Genomic DNA, 9,457 nt, shown 5'->3' with positions numbered 1-9,457 from the left:
AGAAAGAAATTACAGAGCTGTAATCTCAAGTACCATCCCAACTGTTACAAGGAGCTAGCTGGCCAGGAAGCACTAATGCCCCCATTAATAAAGCTATTAATTTTGAAAAGCTTTGACAGCTATAACATCTTTTTTAAGAAAGCAAAAACACTTTTCCTTTATCTTCGAAATGCCTTCTTCTTTGTATGGAGCAGCTGCCTCAAGCCCCCTTCCACTGCCTGTTTTAATTTGTCTTTAATATCAGATGTGCCTTATCGATTTCTTCTGCATATATTTTCATTCTGAATAATTCAGAGGCAAGATTTTTTTTTTGCCATTATGGTCAATAGCAGGAGCAAATTTTGAGGATAATCAATTGAGCCCTGACTGATGATTCCTGCTGTTGGTAACCCCAGAAGTGAGGAAGGGGGAACAGCAGGGGATAATACGATCCAACAGTCAATCACAGCTATCAGCAAAGGAGCCAATACGGGTTTGTGTGAGGAATAGAGATCCATACTGCAGCCCCAAAAGGCTTGCTAACAGTGTGCTCTTTTTACTTTTCAACATACGGCACTCCAGCTGTGCTGGGGAGACTTATGGTCCATTCTCATATACGTTTGCCTTTCTACTAATGTTGTTTAAAAACCATGTTTTAAAGGGGTCATCTTTTATGTGAATATGTACATCTGTGCATCAATTCTTAATGATTTGTTCACATTTTAACCAATCCCTTTTCAAAATAGGGTAGAAAATTTGGAAAGCTTCCAGGAAATCAGTACAGGGAATAAATAATTGTCACTTTTAAATTCAGATAATATGGTTGAAATTAATTATCACAGGGCTGACAGAAATAATTCAGGTTTGCCTAGCCGCCTCTCACCTGCAGTAAGAACACATTTTTTCTGTCTGTTTTGACACTGGCCTTTGTCCAAGTCTTTGACACACTCAATTTACTACAAAATTGGCAACTCTCTGTCTCATAAAGGAATCCAAGTGTAACAATAAATGTTGGTCTCCATACGCAATATGATTAATATAAGTCAGAGTAGATTTAATCAGTATCCAAGTATTTGGCTTCAATAATTTTAGTGTTTTATATTTCCCTTCTCTTTCTTAAGACATTTTTATAAAATTCTGATTTAACAAGATGTGCTAGAGGCAGCCGGGTTTTTGCATTCTCTTAGGGATGTGGGGATCGGACCCAAGTGAGGAAAAGAGAGGCCTGGGTTAACACAAGCAGTTCAATTTCAATTATGTGGAGTAAATGGTCTTTTTCAGGTCTGATGATTTTTGAAAACTATTTGAAGGTCTGCTCTGATTTACATACAGTTTGCCTTGATCTGTTAAAAGAGGGGCTTTCATACTACTCAATTCAAGTATTTGAATGTAATTATGAAATGTCTTCTCGTCATAAACAGATTTCTTAAGGTGATATTTAACAACCAACCCAGCAATCCCTAAAGAATTGTTGGACATAAAATAAAGGCTATAGAGTTAATATCTTCTACAAAAGATACCTGACTTTGCTTATCTCTAGAGGAGATCCATAAAATTACAAAAACAACTGTAGTTAATTTCTAAATAGCTTATAGTTAAATAATAGCACAATGCATACAAAGCAAAAAAGGAAATTAGAAGTCCCGGTTTAGTTTACCATAGATAACTTATTTATAAATCTCTGTAATTTATTATTAATATCCTTATACAATAATCACTCATGCATATAAACACAGTTAACCTTAAAATTTTTTTCTGATTCCTGTTTCTTTACAAAAAAAACGGTATTTTGGCTGTAGAACTCATTAGTTTTAAAGGTTTTTGAAGACATTTTATAAGTATGCTGCCATTTAATTTACAGGGAAAAAATAGTGATTCTTTGTTCATGTCCTTGTTTTATTCATCAATAAATTTCATGGAGGAAAAAGTTACTCTTATTAAAAAGTATGTTTTGGTATTACTTTTGGAGTTAAAGCTTATGTCTCAGAAAAAGTAAATAATACATTATTTGTAAGGTTAGGATTTATTTTGTAAATATCAACAGTGCTTTCATACTACAAATTATAGTGTCATTACTCATATGCTCTAATTGTTGTCTTTGAAACAGCTCATCTAACTTTTTCTTGGTCTTAAAAGGTAAAATACAATTTGGGGGTGACAAACTCTTGGAGAATTAGGTGGTGGATCAAGCTGACATATTGCCTTAAAATGAAGAATAACATGAACAAAACTGATTTTTTTTTTTTTTGGTAAATGGTTAGTAACAAATATAGCAACAAGCATTTGCCAGCATTGGTTATTGATTAAATGCTGATGTTAAGCTAAAACATGTCATCAACAGAAAATTGGCAAGCAATCTTTTATAAAGTAACAACTAGATATTTAACAAAGCCAAAATTAGTAATATAATGCTTTTAGCTAGTTTTTCCTGGTCAGCCATAAATGTTTTACAGGCTAATATTAAAAGTTGATATCAATGTTAATATCAAACGTATAGATCGGCCTTTTATGTTCAAAGGAAAAAGAATTGGTCTGAGTAAGATCTGGGTTCTAGTGCCATGCTAGGAGTGCTACAAACTCACTGTATAATATTAGTTGGGCTAATACATAATAACAACAATAATAGGAGTTTTGTTTGAACGAGAGATCATCTCATTTAATCCTCACAAGAACCCTATGAAGTGGGTATCACTATTATCTCCATTTTGCAGATAAGTAACTCAGGGCATATGGAGGTAAATAATTTGCCTGAAATCACACATTTAGTAAGTGGTAGAGTCAAGGGCACCCAAACTCAGATCTCACCAACTTAATGACCATGAACAGGCGTTGTCTCTGCAAATATTCAAATATTGAAGTACTCTTTACTTTTAAAATCTCTCATTTCTCCATTTTATATGCACTCTCAAGCAAAGGATTCCCTGATTTTTTTTTCTTTTATTTTCTTTCTTTTTTTTTTTTTTTTTTTTTTTTTTTTTTTTTTTTGAGAAAGAGACTTAGGTCAGTATGAGGAAGAAAAGAGTGAAGATCCTTCTTAAGAAAGTCACTGAAAGAAACAAGGAAGGGGCACCATGATCATCTCAAGATTCTCTCCCCTCAAGAATCTTGGCAAAACAAGAAAAAGAGCCTTGGCAGCAGCTGATGATAGTGACCTTGCCATAGCTCGAACATCCTACCCACTTTAAATGACCTTGCTGAGGAGATGCAGGACTGTGACAAGAAAAGGCAGCATAGGGCAAATGAATAGCTGGAGGACATGCCTTCTTTTCAGCACTGTCCTTCAGTCAAGCTAGCTCATAGCCCAGGCAGGCTTTCGGCATTGTGGGGCTCAATAAATGATAATACCCTATATAATGCATTTCTCTTCAAAGAAACTTCAAGAGTTAACAAGGAATGCTCAAGAGACCTGATAACTTGATCTCAGGCAGAACTGTAAAGTCAGGAAATATATTTGGAGGGACAAGCATGGGTTCAGGTCAAACTTTTTTTGCTGTATCCTATATAGTCTTAGGTAATTTATGTAAGTTCTTTGAGCTCTGGTTTTCTCATCTAGAAATGAACAAAAAAAAATTGCCTCATGGGGACATCACTAAATGTATATCGACATGGGGTGATCATGAGAACTTAGCAAAATAATGAGTATACAGTCCTTGTTGCAAAGCAGGAGTTCAATCAGTTGTCACTCTTTATAACTCGTGATCAAAGGAAGATACCACCTTAAAAATTCACTCCAATGTTCAACATCCCTTACAGAGTGGGAAGCTAGTACCAAAGATCTTAGATTGAGAAATGCCAGGAAAAGGGAAAGATGAGATCAAGATTCTCATCAGATGCCTTAATTTTCTATCCATTTGTCCAAGCTAGTCCTGGAAGCTCAATCTAAACTGAACTAAAGGAGCATATGGTGGCATGGTCCTGTGCCCTGTGTCCCTGTCTTAGGGGGCCCCATGGACCTATCTCTATATGCCCAATAGTATACATTTGTGTCTGTATATTTCAGTTTATAATCCTTTAGTAGCCTAGAAATATACTGAAGCATCATGGATAAAATTTCAACAAAGTAAATGACAGATTTTTATATGTGCATTCAAGAAAGAAAAATGTTTCTCTCATGCAGGCAGTAATTGTAGAACTTATGCTAATGGAAATCATTGTAACACTTTATTCATAAGGGTCATTTATAAATGATGTATGAATGTCCATAAATGTCTCTCTTATTTGCTATTAATAGTTAGAAATGCTATTATTTTTACATAAGCCAAGTGTGATTCCTTTCAAATGGAAACAACAATAGGTATAATGTGTTGGAATGATTCTACAAATAAAATAAGCATATTTTTGCCTGGTTATTAACTACAATAAAGTATTTCCACATGGGTTATTTAAGGTTTTATTTAGATTTCATCTTTAATTTGGGAAAACCTCAGGGTGCTGTTTTCAATGAAATGTATCAATCATAACACTTGGAACCCAATTATTACACTTCAGCTAAATTACTTACTGTGATCTTACCAGTTAAAGTACACTTCAAAACCACAAGTGAGTTGTCATAAAAAATATTTCCTTTTCCTCAGACTCTTTTTTATTATCATTAATAATATTCATTAATCAAATTTTTTTAAGGGGAAGGCACCAACTCATGTTGACATTACCTAGCACATGAGGAGAATATAAAACCCACAGTTACTGGTCTTTTGGTTTGCCCTTTCCAGAAAAGGGTCAAACAGGAAAGAGTCAAATCCTAACTTGCCCGTCTTCCCAACATAGAGGAAGGAAGGGCTGAGAGTAGAAGTAGATGTTCTTGAAGGATCTATTGGGACTTGGCATATCTTGTAAAATGCTCAATTGATAGAATGTCACAAAATGGTTTGTTTCTGTTTAAAAAGAAAAGGTAAACACTCTCCAGGGTGATTTATCTAAACATTGTTCAGTCAGTATTTTGCACAAAGAGTCATTCAAAGGTAGCATGAGAGGCATTCATTTTGCTCTTCTAATTTAGTGCACCCAAAAAATGTGGAAGTGCAGGCTTGGGAGGGTCAGGGGCTACAGCAACCTGTCTTTGGAAATTGGTGGATGAGTCTCAATGGGAGGGAAGAACCACCTAAATCCTAGCTCATGATTAAACTGTGCCATGCCACATGAAATGGGAGAGTGGAGTGAAAGGAAAGGAGAAAGAGCATGCCTTTTTCTACTTGTCCTAGCCTCTTTGACAATTTATCCTGTCCTGTCCCTCTGTTCAAAAGGCTGGACCTCAGGTGGGTCCAGAGTAGAGACTTCCCTGCCCTGTAGATCATCACTAAGCTGAAATTTCCTTAAGACTTTGATGTCTATTTTTTTTTTTTTACTGTACTTTAGGTTCTGGGGTACATGTGCAGGTCATGCAGGGTTGTTGCATAGGTGCATACATAACCTGGTGGTTTGCTGCCTCCATTCCCTCTTCATCTGTATCTGGCATTTCTCCCCACGTTATCCATCCCCTCCCCCAGCTGTCCCTCCCCTAGCTAACCCCAACTGACCCCAGTGTGTGATGCTCCTCTCCCTGAGTCCACATGTTCTCATTGTTCAACACCCACCTGTAAGTGAGAACACGCAGTGTTTGGTTTTCTGTTCTTGTATCAGTTTGCTGAGAATGATGGTTTCCAGATTCATCCAAGTCCCTAAAAAGGACACAAACTCATCGTTTTTTATGGTTCAATAGTATTCCATGGTGTATATGTGCCACATTTTCTTTGTCCAGTCTATCATTGATGGGCATTTGGGTTGGTTCCAGGTCCTTGCTATTGTACACAGGGCTGCAATGAACATATGTGTGCATGTGCATGTGTATTTATAATAGAATGATTTATAATCCTTTGAGTATATACCCAGTAATGGGACTGCTGGGTCAAGTGGAATTTCTATTTCTAGATCCTTGAAGAATCGCCACACTGTCTTCCACAAAGGTTGAACTAATTTACACTCCCACCAACAGTGTAAAAGTGTTTCTATTTCTCCACATCCTCTCCAGCATCTGTCTCCAGATTTTTTAATGACACCATTCGAACTGTCATGAGATTATACCTCAATGTGGTTTTGATTTACATCTCTCTAATGACCAGTGATCATGAGCATTTTTTCACATTTGTTGGCCTCATATATGTCTTCCTTTGAGAAGTATCTGTAAATGTACAATGCCACAACAAAAAGACACAGATGTTTATAGCAGCTTTATTCATAATTGCCAAAACATGTATGCAAACAGCCTTCAGTAGCTGAATGAATAAACTGTAGTACATCCAGGCAATGGAATATTATTCAGCAATAAAAAGAAATGAGCTATCAAACTATGAAGACATAGAGAAACTTTAAGTGCATATTGCCAAGTGACAAAAACCGATTTGAAAAGCTACACACTGTACGATTCCAACTACATCACATTGTGGAAAAGGCAAAGCTGTAGAGATAGGAAAAAGATCAGTTATTGCCAAGGGTTAGGAGGGAGGAAGGCATAAATAGTTTGAGGCCAGAGGATTTTTAGAGCAGCAAACTACCCTGTATGATAGCATAATGACAGATGCATGTCATTATACGTTTGTCCAAACCCATAGAATGTACACCACCAAGAGAAAACCCTAATGGAAACTATGGATTCTGGGTGATGATGATGTTAATGCAGGTTCATCACCACTCTGGTGAAGGATGTTGATAATGGGCGAAGCTATGCATACGGGGGAAGGAGTATACTCAAAATCGCTGTGCCTTCCTCTCAATTTTGCTGTGCATCTAAAAATGTTCTTAAAAAAAAGGCTAAAACAGCTAGAAGAGAAGATTTTGAATGTTCCTTATACAATGAAAAGATAAGTATGTGAGGTGATGGATATGCCAATAACCCAGATTGATCATTATACATTGTATGCTTATGTCAAAATATCACATGTACCTCATAGATATAAATAAATAAATAATAAAGTCTATTTCAAAAAGTGCATAGTGCCTAAGAGGGAAAGCATGTTTACTTTATTCTGGGCAACATACAGGATGGCAAGCAGCACTTTGTGAGAGCTCAGGGGGTGAGTGGACACTGCTGTAGGAGGAAAAATCCCAGGCTCAGGGGCTGGCAGGTAGAAGAAAATCTCAGTCAAATTCATATTTTTGCCCTGGGCCAGATGTGTCTAAAAGCTTCATGCTTTTGCACCGCTCCTCCCCCAGGAGTAGCAACTGACAGAGGGGTCACGTGCTTATTCCCCAGCCTTACCCCCTGTGTAAACATCAGAAGATCCGCTGATGGACTTTTCAATTTCACTTCCATCCTTTGCCTCCTGTGAATGATGGTTTGCAGGGAGGGAGGAATTTTAATAACACCTGAAACTTTCAATTCCTGTGAATAAAACAGGGAAGGTTTGTCAACTCTGCCCAGGGCTGTCAGAGACATGGGGCAGAGAAGAAGATCAAGATTCTAGTTTGAACTTTTTACCTTATTCCTGGATCAGAAGCTTCATTTCTCTGGCTATACCTTTGGAGTTCAATTACAGTAATACAAGGCCAGGAGAAAGGAAACTGTGCTGCCTACATGTCATCTTCTACCTTAGGGCACTCTACACAGTGCTTGGCACACAGTGGGTTCGCAGAAATACTGACTGATAAATAGAGGATGGATGAATGAATGGATAAATGCATAGATGGGTGGATGAACTCAATGTACCTAGGCATTGTTTTATTTAATTCTCACAATCCTATAAGGCAAGTGCTATTGTAGCCATGTTTCCTCCCTGCCTTCAAGCCATCATACACACGAGGCAAAGGATAAGAGAAAAAAAAAGATGAGGAAGTAGAAACTAATATGTATGAGTTAATATACATACCCAGTATTTTTACTTCAAAATCCATTTTTGTGAGTGTGATGCTTACTGCACTGCCATTTCTCATACACGTCAGGATATCACCTCAGGAAACTGGAGTGAGTAAACCCTAATGGACTGGACTGTGATCCTAGTAATATTGTAGGTTGTGAAGATAGAAGGTAAGGAAATGGTTTAACTCTCTGATCACCAAGAAGCCATGCAGAACTCCCAGCAATAGAAAGCGAGGAGTATCTTGGCCAGTCCTCCGCTCTGTGTCCTAGCTTTGATGTATGTGGTATAACTAAGAACAGATTAAGGAAATATCATCCTTGTGTTGTGGATCATATGTTCAACATCTTTGGTTTGTTTTCCTTGTTCATGATGAAGTCTGTCATAAACTTACCCTCATTCAAATCACTGTTTGTGGACAGCACATGATCCTCCCTTACCATAGAAGTTACTCAGATATTTAGAATTCTAGTATCTTTAGCTGGAGAGGAAACCTGTGGGAGGGAAGGGCTGATGGGAAACTAGAAATAGAGTTGCTGAGAAGTTGGATAACTTAATCTGGAGAAAAAAACCTGAAAATGAAAAACATAGCATATGGATCCTGTAGAATTAATTATAAGAAAGATATCGTCAAACATTTTCTCCATTTTTCTATCAGAATAAGAGCATGAAAGCAAACTGTAGTGAGAGGAATGCATGTAATTCCATATCTGTACCCCTTTGCTACCTGGAAAACTACTTTTGTGCCAAGTTCCTGGTTACCAGAATGATTTAAATCAAGCTGGTCTCTCCAATCAATATTTTTTCTAGAGGAAGTGTGGGATACAGTGGAAGGAACTCAGAAGTTCACCTGGGTCTGACACAGAGAACAAGAACGCTAGCTAGCTGGCAGCCTTTAGCAGGATCAGAGCCAATGTTCAAAAAAGAAGGAAACAGGACAGGCACAAACGAAGCCCACCGAATTCTACACAATCATTGAGCAGAATGATAATAATGGATGTCATTTTATAGACAGAACCTGGCTAAGACCTCTAATTCCATTACCTCATTTGGTCTTTACAAGACTATTATTGGTAGGTACCATTTTTTATCTCCATTTTAAGCCTAGATAAAAGAAGTCTCAATTATGTTGAGCCTCATCTTTTTTCTTTCCTCCTCAATATCCAATAAAAAATAAATTTAAAAAAAGTAGGCTCCAAAGGGTTAAACAACTTACTCAAGCTTATACAGTAGGCGGCAAAGCTGTCATACAACCCATACCATTATGATTCTAATCTCTAAACTTGGTTACTAATATATAAATCCAAATAACTGACAACTCCATCAACCTTATTTTCTCCTGATCTCCATTTATACTGAAAAGAGAAAAAAAGAATAAGAATAAGGTAACAGAGATCTAACTGTAAAGCAAATTAAAACATATCTACATTGTGCTCTCAGAGCAGTACTAAGTCAGCTGTACTATTACCTCTATTTCTCATTCATTAATTCATTCATTCAGCCAATTATTCCATAGAAATTTATTACAAATTTATGTTTAGACTGAACAAAGATCTGAACAGACAAGCCTATTATGTCTGTTATATTATATGCAATATACATACTATATGTGCCCATTTTACATTTATTATAAATGGGGAAGTTATACA

The sequence above is a fragment of the Cebus imitator genome, unplaced genomic scaffold (genome assembly GCF_001604975.1).
Source record: "Cebus imitator isolate Cc_AM_T3 unplaced genomic scaffold, Cebus_imitator-1.0 Scaffold252, whole genome shotgun sequence".
Classification (NCBI taxonomy): Eukaryota; Metazoa; Chordata; class Mammalia; order Primates; family Cebidae; genus Cebus; species Cebus imitator.
The sequence above is the reverse complement of the archived record's forward strand: the minus strand, read 5'-3'. Positions refer to the sequence as shown.